The following is an 18,690-nucleotide window of genomic DNA, read 5'->3' as shown; positions in this document are numbered from 1 at the left end:
AGTCCCTAGATATTTTTTAGGGGCAGCTAGAGCCGCTTTTTCTTTTCCGCACGTGTCGCAATGTGCAGGAATCCACTGGAATATTACAATGTGGCCAGCGAAAGTGACCACGTGGTGAATGTAACCAATGTCTCTCGGGCCACTGTATGTTGGTTACAAGCCCTGTTCATATTGCATGTACTCTGTATAGGAACGCTTTTGAGTTCGTGAAGATGTTCCACCGTCCTGGTGGCAGCCGAAGGATGTGAAGAATGGCTTCTTTCATGGTAGCATAAAGCCTGAGCCTGATGTTAACCGTTCCAGACTATAAGAGAAGGGCTCACCAGACGACGATACCTACAAACCACACGGTCAACTCTCGTGAGAGCAACTGTCACCCATTGCTCAAGATATATGAACCGAATATATCTGGTATGCTAGTATTTCTTGGTGACATGGCCCAGGGGTATTTGTAGAATGTTAGCTTGAGGCATGGTTTTCTTCGTGCTGATACCTAGAATGCGGGATACGACACACATGGAAGAGAGTGTCCAAGGCGGAAAATTCAAAGACATCAGCTGCTGCACCTGTGCATGGAATGGGGGCAGATTTCTCGGACGGTCTACCCAAAGCTAGAGTTAGCGCCGGTTTTAGCTATGCGTCGAAGAAAATGTTTCCCCATTTGCGTGACACTCTGATGTAATAAGACGCGAAAAAATATGGAATAAGAAAAGCACAGGTAAGAGCGTCTTTTCAGTTTCTTCTTTTTCTGTCCTGCTTTACTTCATATTGTTTCACGTACTAGAGAGAGAGAGAGAGAAAGTGAGAGAAATGACCTGAGAAAGGCAGTGATGTCAACCATAACAGAAACTTCTGGTTTGCTACCCCACATTGGGGGAAGGCTAAGGGGGAATGAAAGGTGGAAAGAATAGTGGAGAAAGAAAGCAAACGCGTGAAAAAAAAATAAAGGGAATGGCTTACTAACTAGCCCAGTAACAAGTAGTTATACGTTACATTCGACTGACGTGTCGGAAATGAATACGTAATAATTATTTCGCACCTAAGACGTCAATAGGTAGGTATTTTGCCTTCGCCACCGTTTCCATGGAGGACGATCCTTTTTGGAAGAACAAGGCATATGCGAGGATAATAGTTATTTGCTGCTTCGCCTTTCTTTTTGTTCGTTAACGATATTCGTTGCAGCACTTGTAGACTGTAGCGTCGGAACGCTGTCCATGCACGTAAGCTTTATGTAGGAGTACCATCGAGTAGTAATCACTGTCCCAGCGTGATCCGATTATATATCGGAGCACTTGCGATATTGCAGAGAGGAGTCTCCAAAACTTGTTCACCTGTGGCGACCAGGGCAGGCTCATGTCAATGAGCACTGCAGTTTAGGTTTTTGGTTTGTTTGCGAAAGCACAAAGCCATAGAGGCGGATTTCTGTTCGTTTGCGGTCCGTTTGCTCATAGGAGGCTTAGCTCAACCCTTTCGTTCAAGAGTCCGGTTTCATAAGCTTCTTATGATGACAATGGTCGACACCCGACATTCACTCAACCCCTATTCTTCCCTAACGTCTCTTAACCCCAGCCAAATAAAGGCGTTACGTGTTTTTTTTCTCTTCAATTAGCAGTCCGTTAATATTTTTCTGCAATAAATGTCGTTTTATGTTCCTTTGCAACATCATGAAACCATACTGGTCATTTCCATTTTTTAGTTTTTTCCTTTTTTTTGTCTCGCATGTTGGCAGCTCTGAATGATTAACACAGCTTCTTTTTTGGAAGCGTGAACAGAAAAGGACAAACCTCTCTTACTTAACAAAACTACGAAAAAAAAACTAGACTTCCCGTCTAGGCATTCCTTTTTAGCAAATTTAGTCCATTGGCACAACCAGCGAACTGTCCTGTTGTAAACCGCCCGCTCGTCTCAACCCGGAATCGCGATGGGCCGCGCCTTCGGCAGCAAAGATGAGTGTGCGAGTGCAAAGAAAATAGTAGACGGATATACGGTAGAAAGCAATTGCAAACTAAGAAGCGCAGGTATGGCTCACAAATGGTGCACGTTTCTTGGTACGTGTGCTGCTGTGTCTTAAAGTAAACAAGCAGAAACCTTGCCGACGAACTTGTGCGTCGACTAAACACTGCGTGCCCGCCCACGTATGTGTGTAGAGGGAGACGGGCGCTTATGTGCCTTGGAGCAACGGCGGATCTCGGAGGCTGTGTTTTGGAAAGAGCAAACAGCAGCCCGGGGCCGCCCGGCTAGATGAGACCTGTAGTCGAGGGAGCCAGTGCGAATAAAAGGCCAGCATGACACAAAGGAAGGACGCGAGCAGCTGACGGATCAGCGGTAGGACTGATAAACATCGGGGCAGAGAGATGCGAAAGAAGAGCGCCAGGCGTGAAAAGCACGAAGAAACAGGCAAAAAAAGCGCCAAATAACAGGCGTTCGCTGAAAAGCAGCAGTGAGCCGCCTGCGGGCTGAGGGACAGGTGGGAGGGGGAGCGAATACAGAAGATGGGTGTGTGTGTTGGGGGGGGGGGGGGGGAGCGGGGGGCGCAGCGGCTCGTGCCTTCCAGTAGCGGGCTCTTGGCTCGTGCTGCGTCATTAGGAAGAGGGGCATCGCGGAGGTGTGTTGCCGCCGAGCCCCGTTGGGTTCTCCTGAATAGCTCCCCCCCCCCAAGCATGACCACTCCGCCCGCTTCTTGCCCCAAGACCGGATTTGGAGCCCCGCGGCGCTCCCCTCCCTCCCATCGGTCTCGGCCCCATCTCGTCAGCCCCCCTCCTTCTCCCCACATCCCTTCTCTCTGGGAATCATTTCCATGTTGTTTTCGCTTTCCTTGAGTTTTTCTTGTTTTTTGACTGGCTACAGTGTTTCGTCTTCTTCGAACATTCGTTTCTTGAAGAGGACTCCCCCGGCCGTGTTTATACTTGAGCCGCCCTTTACGGTCTCCTGGCTGCCTCCGTCCAGGACTTGTTACTCTTTTGGCGCTTCGAGCGGCTCCCCGGGCCGACCCAAAGGCAGCCAGCTCTTCGTATACCTGTTCGGCTGAATCGTCTCTCCGGCGCGCATCCTACCTGCCTCCCTCCCCTTCTCCTTCCATCTGTTTTCTTTGTGCGATTTTGTCGCGCGCGCGCGCGCGCCGCCCTCCTCTCTCTGCTCGCTTTCTGTTTGATCGCTTCCACCCTGGCGCTGTCTTTGTGTTTTGTTTCAGGCCGGCTTGTTGGCCGGCTCCAGCCAAGCGTCCTCCCGGAGGAGGCGGGCTGCTGCCGAGCCTGCTCCGGGATCAGTTACCTCCAGGTGCTGGCCGGCCTGGCCTTGTTTGCTGCCGCGCTCCTGGATAACGACGGCCTGGCGACAGCCCGGCCTGGGGGCGACAATTAACGGCGCCCAAACCTCCCCCCTCCCGTAACACCACTACTCCCCCCGGCATTCGTGCCAGCCCGTGGCACTCCCTACTGGAAGCGCATGAGAGGACCACGAGAGACAAAAGTCCCGTGCCTGTGTTTGCGGGCACTAAAAAAGAAGAGCGCGAACGTAATATACGAGAATGAGAGCGTGAGTCATCTCGGACTGTATCGAAATTTCATTTGAGTGAACGGAAATTTTGTCGAGTTGGAATTTGTTCATACTCAAACAGCGTAGACGAAACACGGCGTCCTTTTTGTTTCTCGTAGTCCGTGTTTCATGCACCCTGTTTCAGGATGAAATATATTGAAACACTGCGTGAACATGGAAATCCAGTTGACAGACGATAAGCAAGCATGGAGCGGCAACGTGAACCCCGCAGAAAATAATGTATAGTGCAGAATAAAGCAAATCATCTTTCTGGTTCAGAAAAAAAAAATCTGTGGCACTATGGATCTATAGAAAAATGATCAGGATGGACAAACGCACTTCTGTGACTGAAAATGTTTTTTTGGCTCGCTTCAGGGAGCGCCAATGTCATTTACATATAATTAGGAGGCAGGTTTCGTCGTTATCTTGGGCTCTGGCTTAGAAGCAGTAAAATCAGCAGTGGCTTTACTGGTTTTCCTGTAATCGTCTTGCCTTGTCATCTAACTACTGCACAGTCGTCAATCAACCTGCGGTGGTGGTTCAGTGGCGTTTTTGCGCTGAGCCCGAGGTGTGGTTTCGATTCCCGGCCGCCATAGGCACATTCCGATGGAGACGAAATGCACAAATGCTTGTGTGCTTAGATTCTGGCCATGTTAAACGATCTCAAGTGGTCAAAATTAATCCAGAGTCGTCCACTATATATAGCGTCTTTTATGGCCTTCAGAGAAGGAAGAAGAAGGGATCAAGTCGCCATGTGGTGTTTTCAATGCGTCTGAGATTTTGGCCGTATCTGTGGGTTTTTGTCGCTTTCTGGCCAGGTCAGCCGGCACAATGACGTCACGAACACCACGATTTGCCAGGCGTCAAGCCCTTTTCGCTCCTAAGCTGTACCTTCGGCACGCTCAGAGGGCTTCATCCCCAGCTCGTAACGGCAGCAATCCACCTGAGAGCTCCCCTGGTAGGAATGAGACCATGAACATATTAGAAAAGCAATACGCTGATTGCTCCTGCTCCTGGTTACGTATGACCCAGCGATCACTCTGCGCTATGCTATAACGACTCATGGATCCTTCGCAAGTGACACTATCACCACTGACATGGCAACTGTAAGTGTTGCACTGACGGCCAGTGAAAGAATGAACACAAACATAGCAATACGTTAGTGGATAGAGGAAGATGGTGACAACTCCTCGGAAAGCACGGACAGGTGTTTCGACGAAGACCTACCAGATGCTGAACATTTCACTACGGTCAGCTACAAGAAGCACAGAAGGCAAGGCATACTTGCCATCTTTCGTTCTTTACCCGGCAAGTTGTTCAGGCGGGTGAACCCCAATGCTTTGGCTGCAAAAGTACCAGCCGTGACAAAGGAAAAAAACTATTGGACGTTCGAATTACTAGAGATGGTATAGTGTTCTAGCTGTCGCGGCTTCATTAGAAGGACCCAACCGATTAGTGTTACTTCGAGAGGAATCTCTGCAGAACCAAACGTGCCTGCGTCCTGCTCGAGATACGTTGGTCGCATAAGGATTGCCCCTTTTGCATACAGCGACGCAGAGCTACTTACTTGCAGGTTGCAATGGTGATGTCGGCTCGTAGGGCAATCGTCAACGCAACAAAACGAACATGGAGTGATAGATACCCACCATTAGAAGAATGTAATTTTACTATTCAGATCAGATCAGCCAATGCCTGCGTGGGGGATGTTGGGCTTCACAACTCATTTGGAGTTGTGATTTGTGTTAGATGTCAACGACATGAGCATGTCCCAAAATACTGTCGAGGACCACAATGTTGCAAGGTATACGCGGGTACACATGGCCACAAAGACTGCACCACTCACCGCCAACCTCGCTTCGCAAATTGCGACGTACCGCACCCGCCTTCATTTGGGAAGTGCCCGAAGAAAAAGGCAGCTGCTGAGCAGAGGAAAGATATGCAACAGGGCACCAGACAACGCCATTGTTAGCAGAAGATAATGTACTGTTAGTAGAAGATGTGATAAAATAAATTGAGTTTTTTTAACCATTTCTATTGTATGTGTTAAGTTTTTCGGATATGGGTACCACAGTTATGCAGCATATTGGAATTTGGAACGAAATAATGCTTTGTACAGGAGAACGTTCTCAGGTAAAAATGATTCAGAAATAATGGCGCAGAAAACGGAGCATACAGTTCGCATTGTTTCACGCATTACTATAGGGTTTACAGTTTTGGGTTCTTATTTTCCAAAAATTCAGCGTACATTTTTCGGTTTCTATGTCCACCAAAATTTTTTTTTCGTTGAATATATATTTCTAGACGAACTTTCAGCGCCTTTTTCCACTTGATAAATTTTTGCTTCGAGTTGAACGTTCAGTTTTTCGGTGAATGCGTGGTTGACAGATTTTGTTGACGCTGCAACGCCCTGTATGACTGCACGTCCCGATCTTAAACACTGTAGTTGCATTCTAACAAAGTTTTACAGAAGCAGAAGGGTGCAACGTCAAATGGCGATGTGCCTCTGCGTAAATTAACGAGAGTGCTTTTAATATTCGAGCACAGAGCTAAACTTCATTTATAACGTTATTCAGGTGCAGAGCTTCAACAAATAATAGGGAAAAAACGACAAGGTATATAACCACATTACCACCAGTGAACCTATCCAATTCATCCACAGCCGCGCAAAGACTGCAAGAACCCGGGCCGGGGCTCTGCCCCTTACACGTATGAGTATCCCCCTCCCCGCCTTTCGTTTTTGTGGCACCGACATGCAAAATGGACTTAAATAAGCACATGTTGGCTTCCAGCTGCAAGCCGATCATGGTCTTCCTCTCACTGGCCCTTTTAGGTTAAAACCAAATTTCAAAGAAAACAATCAGTCTGTATCTTTCTTTTTTTCCGATTAAAATAAATATGCTTAACAATCTTGATAACTTGGGTACAGCAGCAGCAGCACTACACACTATGCACTATGCACTACACGGCCTGCCCAACACCATTTTTTTTTTTTTTTTTTTTTTTGTAGCGAGAGCTACATTACGCCAGGTTTTCGCCTCTTCGCCGTCGCCGCATTTTGAGCCATGGCCGCACTGTGACGTCACACGAGGCGCTCAGCAACTCGGCTCGTCGCGGTTACGGTGTCGCGGTCGAGGCTGGCTAGGGTGCCTCGATGCCAGCGCCGCCGTTCAGGGTGGTGCCATCCTTTGACCGCCCCCGCGCCGCCGCTTTTTCGCTGCGACTTCATCTTGAATCACAGTGAGCGGTTGCGATTGCTTGGTGCCGGTGCTTAGTTCGAGACACAGTGCGCGCGGATGCTTCGCTGACGCTTCTACTTGCTGGACAGTGTTCAGCCGCATGAATGGCAAGCTTGTCAAGTGCATCGAGTCGACATGACGGGCTTTTGTGTTCCCAAGAGCACCGGATCGACGCGTAAAGGGCTTCATTGTTTATGCTTCCCCCGGGACCCACAGCGAAGGAAGAGATGGGAAGCCCAAGTAAAGCGGTATCACTGGAAGGCAACGGATAACTCCTACATTTGCGAGGTAAGTGTCAAGAAAGTTTAGACTATCGCACCATGTTTTTCATTTAAATAAGAAAGTATTCTCTGATCCTCGCTCACGTACCTACGTTTGCTCACGAACTAAGCACTGCAGCGATGCTGTCTAAGTAGCCTATGGTTTGCGAGCGCGCGTCGCATAGGCTTTTGCCGTTTTGATCGGCGCAGTCTATGCGAGTAGTACCCTTAGTTTAAGAACTGACGAAGATGCTTCGCCGCGAAATAGTCTTACATTAGCTACAAATCATCATGTAAACAACCTATTTTATTTATCATGGGAAGCACACATCGTGTGTCTCTCTTGTTCCTTTTTTTTTCTCAGTTTCTTTTTTCGCTACTGGTTATTTGGGACTAAAGAACGCAGTGCTTCTTCTGGGGAGAGCGGCTGTTGTGTACGTGGCAAGCTAAGCATAGTGATTTTCTCTGATTTCTCAGAAGATATATCTTGTGGATCTCAGGTTGTTACGTTATATAGCTGATTTTTTAGACGAATATATTTGTAGGGTGGTGCTCGTAAGCCGATGGTCATTCGTGCTCATTCCCTATCGTAGTGGGTACTGTGACGGTCTTTAAATGCCTGTGCACGGTATGCCCAGGTGTAGTAGAGTTAAGGGGCATCATGGGACCAAAATGTTTCGGCGCTTTCTGGCATAGTGTCTGTTGTAGCCTGTGCATTTCTTCGAAACGTGTGAAGCGAAATGATACAGGATTACTTCCGCGAAAATTTATTTTTAAGCACTGTAATGGGTTCTCTGTATTTACAAGGCAACTTTTCATATTAATAATCACTTTTGTTGTTTTACTTGTACTTAGAAACACTTTGAAGAGGACCAGTACGAGGGAAATTGACAGGATGGGCGCCGTCTGTTAAAGTCAACAGCCCTACATCATCATGGACTATATTTTCGAAGTGAAAAACATTGCTAATCTGTATTTGACTGTCTTAGTTTCATTTACGGTTTTTGTACGCGATATGTATGCAGTGTTGTTTATTTTTTCAATGTAGTTATCAGTGTTCTAATGGTTATTTATAAAATGTTCTGTACTCGCCATCGATGTGTTTGGCCGATGCGACGTATTCGATGGTAGCTGATGTATTCTGGCTGGATATCTTGATTAATATTACCCGCGGTTGCGTTTTCTTGTTTGTATGCTTGTTTTCGATTTATATTGTGTGTAATAAGGTTGATGTACTCACTTGAAACCCCCCATGTAATGAATAAATTAAAAAAAACTCTCCCTATCCCGAATTGTGTGTGTCGAGCCTACCTTGCGATTTCTTTTTTATCTCGTCTTTCAACACAACCTTCAGGCGCCACACAGTACATATAATTTTTCATGTACATATCTCTTTCATGATTGACTGTACTAGACATTACTAAGTAAATGTATTTTGTGCATCGTTTGGTTTCTTGTGTGTACTACGCAAGATTGACACAGACAAGCTACGTTACATGTTTCTCTACAGCACTAACTAAACCTTATTTTCACATCGCAGTTATTTTTACACCAGCTTAATCCTGTCAGCACACAGTTTTGTGGGCAAAAAAAGCAAAATTGCGCGTAGATATCGTCAAATAATTGCAACGAACGCGAAGAGCACGCGCAACGCAAGGGAAACTAACCGCCGTGCGCGAGTGGCTGGCTACGGTAAAGGAGGCGTGACGTGTAAACCAAAATACAACAGCGAAAAAGAAAAATTTTCACACACAGGGGGTCGCAAACCTTATATACCAAGCATCGAAGAGCAAAAAAAAATAAAAATAAAATAAAATAGTGCGTATTTCAAACATACACACGGCATATTAAATGTGATTGAATTAGGCAACTTGGGGAATGTTCCCGGCGCCATACATTTACGTCTTCGACCTTCGCCGAGTTAACGGCTATTGGTTATAAAGATGTGCAGATGCGATACCGATAAAAAAATCCTCATCAAGGCAAAGCACTTGGAAGCGCGCCGCGAGTAACACTTTATGAACGCAAGCGTAGCTGAGTCTGAGCTCGTGTGATTCAATATGGCGGCGCCAGCGGGGTTGTCTCCACCCTGAACGGCGGCGCTGGCATCGAGGCACCCTAAGGCTGGCTAAAACCCCCATATTTATAAAAGTAGCGCCATTCTTAGATCTTGCCGCCACCGCGCTCACCCCGGCGCTTCCTCCTCGCCCTCTCTTAGCCGCCTCCTGTCGCCCCAGCCTCCTCCGCTCCCCCATTGGCCAATCCGTGTCACGTGGAAGTTCGCGTCGCGCTTTTGTATATTTTTTTCTTTCCAGCGCGCTCCGACTGCCATTCTCGGGCGGGCCTGTGCGACGAAAGTGCTGTACGCACAAACGGATCAAACGTGTTAGGGACAAGAACTTCGTTGTGATGGCATGGCATGCTGCTGCGCCTTAAGTTGCCGCAACAGACAAGGCGAGGGCAAAATGCTTTTTTTGTTTACCATCCGGCGTGCGCAAACGCTTGCTGCACACTTGATATTTGCGCCGTCTCGCATCGTCGCGTTGCTACTTCCAAAACGGCATTATTAAGACCAGTTACTGACTGACGAAGCAAAATCGCGCCTCAAAAACGTCTCCGCAGGGCGCGATCGAAGTTTTCCTCGGATTTCCTCTGGTAGCGCGTTAGCTGTCGTCTGCCACGGCAGGCCCGACGCAGGCGGCGCCACTGTAGATATCGCGCCTCGATCGCGCTGGTCGCGCCGAGCGCGATAGTGGAATGGAGGAGGAGGGAAGTGGATGGCGCTACTTTTTATATATAGGGGTTTTAAGGCTGGCTAGGGTGCCTCGATGCCAGCGCCGCCGTTCAGGGTGGTGCCAACCTTTGACCGCCCCCGCGCCGCCGCTTTCTCGCTGCGACGCCATATTGTGTCACAGCGAGCCGTTGCGATTGCTTGGTGCCGGTGCTGAGTTTTCGAGGCACCGTGCGCGCGGATGCTTCGCGGACGCTCCTACTTGCTAGACAGTGTTCAGCCGCATGACTGACAAGCTATCAAGTGCATCGTGTCGACATGACGGGCTGTTGTGTTCCCAAGTGCGCCGGATCGACGCGTAAAGGGTTTCGTTTACGTTTCCCCCGGGACCCAGAGCGAAGGAAGAGATGGGAAGCCCAAGTAAAGCGCGATCACTGGAAGGCAACGGATAACTCCTGCATTTGCGAGGTAAGTGTCAAGAATGTTTAGACTACCGCACCGTGTTTTTCATTTAAATAAGGAAGTATTCTCTGATCCTCGCTCACGTACCTACGTTCGCTCACGAACTAAGTAAGCACTGCACCGATGCTGTCTGAGTAGCGTATGGTTTGCGAGCGCGCGTCGCATAGGCTTTTTTCGTTTTGATGGGCGCAGTCTGTACCCTTATTTTAAGGACTGACGAAGATGCTTAGCCGCGAAATAGTCTTACATTAGCTACGAATCGTCACGTAAGCCACCTATTTTCCCTTTTCACGGGAAGCACACATCGTGTGTGTCTCTTGTTTCTTTTTTTTTTTTCTTTTTTCGGTACTGGTTATTTGGGACTAAAGAACGCAGTCCTTCGTCTGGGGAGAGCGGCTGTTTTGTACGTGGTAAGCGAAACATTGTGATTTTCTCTGATTTCTCAGGAGATATCTTGCGGACCTCAGGGTGCTACGTTACATAGCTGATTTTTTAGACTTGTACATATTTGTAGCGTGGTGATCGTAAGCCGATGGTCATTCGTGCTCATTCCCGATCGTAGTGGGTACTGTGACGGTCTTTAAATGCCTGTGCACGGTATGCCCAGGTGTAGTAGAGTTAAGGGGCATCATGGGACCAAAATGTTTCGGCGCTTTCTGGCATGGTGTCTGTTGTAGCCTGTGCATTTCTTCGAAACGTGTGAAGCGAGGTAATACAGCATTGCTTCTGCTAAAATTTATTTTTAAGCACTGTAATGGGTTCTCTGTATTTACAAGGCAACTTTTCATATCAATAATCACTTTTGTTGTTATACCTGTACTTAGAAACACTTTGAAGAGGACCAGTACGAGGGAAATCGACAGGATGGGCGCCGTCTGTTAATGTCAACAGCCCTACATCATCATGGACTATATTTTCGAAGTGAAAAACATTGCTAATCTGTATTTGACTGTCTTAGTTTCATTTACGGTTTTTGTACGTGATATGTATGCAGTGTTGTTTATTTTTTCAATGTAGGTATCAGTGTTCTAATGGTTACTTATGAAATGTTCTGTACTCGCCATCGATGTGTTTGGCTGATGCGACGTATTCGATGGTAGCTGATGTATGTATTCCGGCTGGATATCTGGCTGGATATCTTGATTAATATTACCCGCGGTTGCGTTTTCTTGTTTGCCTTCTTGTTTTCGATTTATATTGTGTGTAATAAGGTTGTTGTACTCATTTGAACCCCCCCCCCCTGTAATGAATAAATAAAAAAAAAAACTCTCTCTATCCCGAATTGTGTGTCGAGCCTACCTTGCGAATTAATTTTGTTATCTCGTCTTTCAACATAACCTTCAGGCGCCACACAGTACATATAATTTTTCATGTACATATCTCTTTCATGATTGATTGTACTAGACATTCTAAGTAAATGTATTTTGTGCGTCGTTTGATTTCTTGTGTGTACTACGCAAGATTGACACAGACAAGTTACGTTACATTTTTCTCTGCAGCACTAACTAAACCTTATTTTCACATCGCAGTTATTTTTACACCAGCTTAATCCTGTCAGCACACAGTTTTGTGGGCAAAAAAAAGCAATATTGCGCGTAGATATCGTCAAATAATTGCAACGAACGCGAAGAGCACGCGCAACGCAAGGGAAACTAACCGCCGTGCGCGAGTGGCTGGCTACGGTAAAGGAGACGTGACGTGTAAACCAAAATACAACAGCGAAAAAGAAAAACTTCCACACACAGGGGGTCGCAAACCTTATATACCAAGCATCGAAGCGCAAAAAAAAAAAAAAAATAGTGCGTATTTTAAACATACACACGGCATATTAAATGTGATTGAATTAGGCAACTTGGGGCATGTTCCCGGCGCCATACATTTACGTCTTCGAACTTCGACGAGTTAACGGCTATTGGTTATAAAGATATGCAGATGGGACACCGATAAAAAAATCCTCATCAAGGCAAAGCACTTGGAAGCGCGCCGCGAGTAACACTTTATGAACGCAAGCGTAGCTGAGTCTCAGCTCGTGTGACACAATATGGCGGCGCCAGCGGGGTTGTCTCCACCCTGGACGGCGGCGCTGGGCATCGAGGCACCCTAAGGCTGGCGCGCTTGCCGCGCCCTCTGTTTGACGTCACACCACGGGCCTCGATATTCTCCGGCAACTCGCCTCGTCGCGGTCGCCGCGCGGCCACCGCTCCTGCCGTTGGTGGCATCGAGGCACCCTAGCCGTTGGGCGCTCGCTGCGCCCTCTGTATGACGTCACACCCCGCGCTCCGCAGCTGTGATAACCGGGAGCATAGAGTTTCTAAATAAAAAACCTAGAGGGAAAAGTGGCGCTAGTGTCTACGGGGGTTCTCCTGAACGTCGCCTCAACCTACATGGGAATGATGGGAAGTACAGGCTTCGGATTGACTTCTGTCTTGAAACTGGTGGCGTTTGCATGCGGCGCAGTAAACGAAGCTGTATTAAAACATTTTCGTGCAAAAATTAAGTTTATTTATGTTGCGTTTTATATAATGCATAATACATTGAATAAAGTTTGTATGACTTTGAGATTGAAGCATGGTTTACCACCAGGGCATGCATCGTTCTGCCTGATTTAGCGCCATTGAATAACTATTTATTTACTTTCACAACAGCAATAACAACCATGCATGTGCTTATATAAAAAATACTCATCAAATATTTGTGGGAATAAAAATTTTGTATTATGAGAAAAGTGTTGCGCCTTTGAGAGACGCCTGCTCGCTGCGACGCTGCGAGCAGGCGTCGCAGCGAGCAGGCTACGACGCCTGCTCGCTGTGAACGCGGGGAAAGTGAACTTTTCTCGCAGACGCACTTGCGTCTGCGCAGACGCACTTGCGAACTCTCTCGCTCTTTCGAAAGGCTGCATCGGCTGTCACGATTGATGAACGTCTTCGAGTACTTTTAAACACATCTGCTGCAGTGCTATCTTGGACGCTTGTGGCCTCTTACGAGCATGCTTCACTATATTTTATGTTGACGTACCGCTTCTTCTGAAGTGCGCGCCAGCAACTGTTATGTCGTGGCTTTGCGCTTACCCGTTTTGCGACAGCAGACTACAGCCAGGAAGCAGCAACCTTTCCTACCACAAGTAAGTTTGTGTTCTACGGATTGTAGCAACTGCGCTTGGAGCAAAACTAGCGAAACCAAAACTGACAAAAAAATACCTGTAGACTAGTTCGCCAGTCAACAGAATACCAATCCGTAGCCTGTACTTCCCATCATTCCCATGATAGTTGAACGATCGCAGCGCCACATTGCCCTCTAGTTATAGTAATATGAAACTCTATGACCGGGAGTATTCGCGACTCCAGCAATTCATGCGACACCTAGCGGCGAGCGCCGGAAACAGCGTACGGAGGTCCAAGCGTCGGAGCAGACGCTCCGTCCGTAGCCTTCGCTACGGTGGCTAGCCACCGTACCTTCGCATTGCGATCGGGTGCGCTTCTAGTACGATGGAGTCACCATATGATCTACGAAACTCCGCACGGCAGGGGAATTATGCTGCGTTTTGCAGTTTTGCGGCGCCGAAGAGCCACATGGATTGCGAATCTTATCATATAAGCTGCGACAACGGCAATTGTTGTGTTCTCAACATCTTGCTCGAGAAAGTTCTCATTTTTTTCTAGGCGAGGGTCCGTTTGTTTGTGTGAAGAGAACGCGATCCTGTTGCTTGTACTATGTTTGCAGTAAAGCGCTTCAGCGAACTTCAGAAAGTTTGCGTTGAGGTTGTTACTGCCATCGTGATAACGTTCAGCGTATGCGTGCTGCAACATGCAGTTTCATGTGATAGCCGGCGTGGTAATGCAGTTTATGATGCGAATGTCGCCGCGGTACTCAAGCTTTCCTTGATTATAGTTGCTACATCGGATACATGCAGCGCACAACGTGGAACTACCGCGTATGGTACATCAGCGAAAATCGGTACATCGGAGTTTCAGGAACTCCCGAGTAACGTCGGTAAATCGTTCTATGTAAGCACAACATGTACGCACCAGCGTGCAAAATAACTATGGGGCGGCATAGCGGTACGCCTTCCTTGCGACCTGGGCACGCTACCCGTGTAACTAGTGCAAATTAGTAGGTGCTCATTTGAAAATGCGTAATTATGAAAGCAATTGTATCTCTTATCAGTGTCTGAAGGAAATTAGCAGTTCAGAGGCGAACACAGTTTTGGCCACTTAAAGTGCAGGATACGTAAATTATACAATAACAGAGAAAATTAATTAGATTCATAATGCATTAGCTTAGTTAACATTAATTTACACAGAAACATTTGTTTTATTTCATTAGTTTACACAGCAGCCATAAGCGCCATGTTCGTAGTCAGCGGGGAGTAATAATCAGTCATGGTCAGGCCACTCAGCACAAGCCATACCTGTACATGGTGTGCAAATGTGTTTTTATTGTAGTAAGCAGATCCTTCGGTTTCTTATTTATCGTTTTGTTCTCTACGAGAGAAACAATGGGCCAACTACTGCAATAACTACAGCTAAGTGAAGCAGCAGTCACGTCGCGCAAATCTCGAATGTAAAATAGATAACAGGAACGCAAAAGTAGCGGGAAAGGTTCGCCACAGATTCATAGTGCATGCTCGCGATAAGGTGCAAAGCTTGATTTTAGGTTCGCTTGCTCTCTGGACAGAAAAGAGCGTGCAGAGTTTGCGCCTTCGCCGAATGAAAATGTGTTAAGGCAACAACAGTGAGAAAGTGCGCGCCGGCTGCGCATTTATCCGCCTGTACAGCGGCAACAGCTGATCGAGCAAGTCGGTGCGCTGCTGCGGGCCATGTTAAACGTTCCAAACTGAGCAGGCTGTAAGATTTCAGCAATCCTGGCGAGGCTAGCGTGACTTATCCAACTTCGCCGGCCGCTGTCTCGCACGCTCGAAACACCGGACTATCTATCCGCGTCTTAACAGTGAATCAGAGCAGTAGAAACGTGCTTGTACATTTCCGACCGTCCAACAATGCACGAGTATACGTTGGTTCCACGACCAATGGGTTCAAGAATACATCGGTGATTTTCATCAGAATCTCGTGCGGGTCCGCTGTCACGCCAGATGTTTGCACACACCGTGCGACCACTTTAGCCTCATTACTCACTGTGCCTCTCTTAGATCATCTAAAATGATTTGGTCGGCGTAAGCTACACGCTTTCCTTCCACAAAACAGCGCAAACCAGCCTCACACTGCACGAAAATCATCAAACTACAGTGTACTGTACATCAAACACAGTGGTTTCGGCGACGCGGGGACCTCCGTATAACCGCCATGTTGCACAGTGTAGCCAGACGCGGCCAGTTCTTGCAGCGCCCCTTGCATTTCATTTGAGTTGCGAATAGAAGGGGAGAGCTCGCGTCGCTGCAGCCATAGTTGATGCCGCAGTATGCATGGTGTCTAACTACAAGCGAAGCCTAAGCGCAGCCGGGGGTCTGTAGCTATTGCTACTCGACTATATAGGTTTCACCAGAGCTAAACCACAGCCAATTTTTTTTCTCTTAATGTCGATTAGAATATCGGCTATCCCCATTTGCTCTTTGATCCACACCGCTCCCTTCCTGTCTCTTAACGTTACACCTAACATTTTTCATTCCATTGCTCTTTGTGCGGTCCTTAACTTGTTCTCGAGCTTCTTTGTTAACCTCCAAGTTTCCGCCCCATATTTAACCTCCAAGTTAACCTCCAAGTTTCTGCACCGGTAGAATGAAATGATTGTACACTTTTCTTTTCAACGACAGCGGTAAGCTCCCAGTCAGGATTTGGTAATACCTGCCGTATGAACTCCAACCCATTTTTTTTTCTTTTGTAAATTTCCTTCTCATGATCGGGTCCTCTGTGAGTAATTGACCTACATAAACGTATACTCCTTTACAGACTCGAGGCTGACTGGCGATCCTGAATGCTTGTTCCCTTGCCAGGCTATTGAACATTATCTTTGTCTTCTGCATATTAATCTCCAACCCCACTCTTACACTTTCTCGGTTAAGGTCCTCAATAATTTGCTGTAATTCGTCCCCATTGTTGCTGAATAGGACAATGTCATCTGCATACCGAAAGTTGCTGAGATATTCGCCGTTGATCCGCACTCCTAAGTCTTCCCAGTCTAAGAGCTTGAATACTTATTCTAAGCATGCAGTGAATAGCATTGAAGAGGTTGTGTCTCCTTGCCTGACCCCCTTTCTTGATCGGTAACTTTCTATTTTTTTTGCGGAGAACCAAGGTAGCTGTGGAATCAATGTAGATATTTGGGAAGATATTAACGTATGCCTCCTAGACTCCTTGATAACGCAATGCATCGATGACTGCTGGTATCTCTACTGCCTTTTCATAATCTATTAAGGCCACATAGAGAGGTTGATTGTACTCCGCAGATTTCTCCATTACCTGATTGATGACATGGATGTGATCCATCGTAGAATATCCCTCCCTGAAGTCAGCCTGTTCTCTTGGTTGATTGAAGTAAAGTGTTACCCTGATTCTGTTGGAAATTATCTTGGTGAATATTTTATACAATACTTAAAGCAAGCTAATGGGTCCATAATTCTTCAATTCTTTAACGTCTCCCTTCTTATAGATTAGTATAATGTTGGCATTCTTCCAGTTCTCTGGTACACTTGAAGTCGTGAGGCATTGCGTGCAAAGGGCGGCAAGCTTTTCAAGCATGATGTCTGCTCCATCTTTGATAAAATTGACTGTTATTCCATCTCCTACCGCTTTTTCCCGGGTCATGTCTTGCAAGGCCCTTCTAACTTCATCGCTAGTTATAGAATGAGCCTCTGTCCTGTTCATCACTACTTCGAATGAATATAGCGGGACTACTCTGGGAACTGTACAGGTGAGTATAGAATTCTTCCACTGCTTTTACTATATCATCGAAATTGCTGATGATATTACCCTGCTTATCTTTCATAGCATACATCTTGCCTTGTCCTATGCCAGGTTTTATTCTCACTGATTTCATGCTGCCTCCATATTTTACTGATTCCTCAATCTTTTCCACGTTATAATTTCGAATACCCCTTACTTTCTTCTTGTTGATCAGTTTTGACAGTTCAACGAATTCTATCTGGTCTCTTGAGTTGGACATTTTCATGCTTTGTCATTTCTTTTTAGGTCCTTTGTTACTTGGGACAGTTTACCTACTGGTTGCCTTGGTGCCTTACCTCCCACTTCAATTGCTGCTTCTGAAATCAGCCTAGTTACGGTTTCATTTATTACCTCTACGTTATCCTCATCTTTCTGTTCTAAAGCTGCATATTTGTTTGCGAGCAGCGGCCTGAATTGGTCTGCTTTTACCCTTACTTCGTCTAGGTTATCCTGTTTCTTTTTGACTAATTTTACTCTTTCTCTCCTCAAATTGAGAGAAATCATTCACATCATTAGCATTGGGTCACTGCACTTTACCCTACCTAACACTTCTACATCCTGCACTATGCTGTGATCGGCAGATAGTACGAAATCTATTTCATTCCTTGTTTCTCCATTAGGGTTTTCCCAGGTACACTTCCAGTTGTGGCGTTTCCTGAAGAAGACATTCATTATTTGGAGCCTATTCATTTCCGCGAATTCTACCAACATCTCTCCTGTTGTGCTCATAGAATCGATGTCATAGTTGCCGATTTCCTGTTCACCAGCCTGCTTTTACAGCGAAGCTGTATATGACTAGTTTCCAGCGGCTCGATGTCCGTAGACTAATAGCGTGGGCCTATCCGGAAAATAGTGCAATACCGGGCCGACCCGCGGCGGAGGTGAAGCAGGCTTCAAGCACTCCGCCAACTTGCAAAAATTAAGTTTAATATGTTGGGTCCAAATACAACCCGTATCATATATTAAGCTTATAAGATCAGATACTACACTTTGACCCGCGTCGGCCATGTCTACGTTCGCACTATACACGCGCATGCCATCCTGCGTTTTCAAACTAGTGCCTACCAATCTGAGTGTTTTCCGTCTCCTGACGTCACGCTCTACGTAGGCTCTGTCCCTCAGTTCTGCTCTGACTGTGGAATGGGCAGGCCGTGTGCTGTACGGTCTGAAGAAGAGCAGCTCACCTACCAAGAACGACGGCGTGAACAGAAAACGGAATGGGCGCGGCGGCGGCGGAAGGAGACCACCGGCGATGAGCGGGCCGCGGACGCCAAGCGTAAGCGTGCTGCCCGCCAAGACCGCGAGGCGGAAAGAAATGCGAGCCGTCCATGTGGCCCCGATCCCGCAAACTTGCAACGTTTCGCCGGAGCAACGGTCAATCGCCACATACACAGCTTCGCTGGTCAACCCCTTCACAAAGTGGAATGACACTGAGCTTTTCCCCCACTTTTGCATTCAAGTCACCCATGACTACACTATACTGAGTTTGCACCTTGCGCATCGCTAATTCAACATCTTCATAAAACTGTTCTATTTCTTCATCATCGTGACTGGTGGTTGGAGCGTAGGCG

General features: G+C 47.0%; 1 pseudogene; it reads right to left on the bottom strand.

Moving 5' to 3' along the window:
• Window positions 1–17,946: 17,946 nt before the first annotated feature.
• LOC119437822 (U2 spliceosomal RNA) lies at window positions 17,947–18,127 on the bottom strand (annotated as a pseudogene).
• Between the last annotated feature and the right edge of the window lie 563 nt (window positions 18,128–18,690).

Source organism: Dermacentor silvarum, chromosome 1, assembly GCF_013339745.2.
Source record: "Dermacentor silvarum isolate Dsil-2018 chromosome 1, BIME_Dsil_1.4, whole genome shotgun sequence".
In the NCBI taxonomy this organism is placed as follows: domain Eukaryota; kingdom Metazoa; phylum Arthropoda; class Arachnida; order Ixodida; family Ixodidae; genus Dermacentor; species Dermacentor silvarum.
This window is presented reverse-complemented; position numbering and strand designations above follow the sequence as displayed.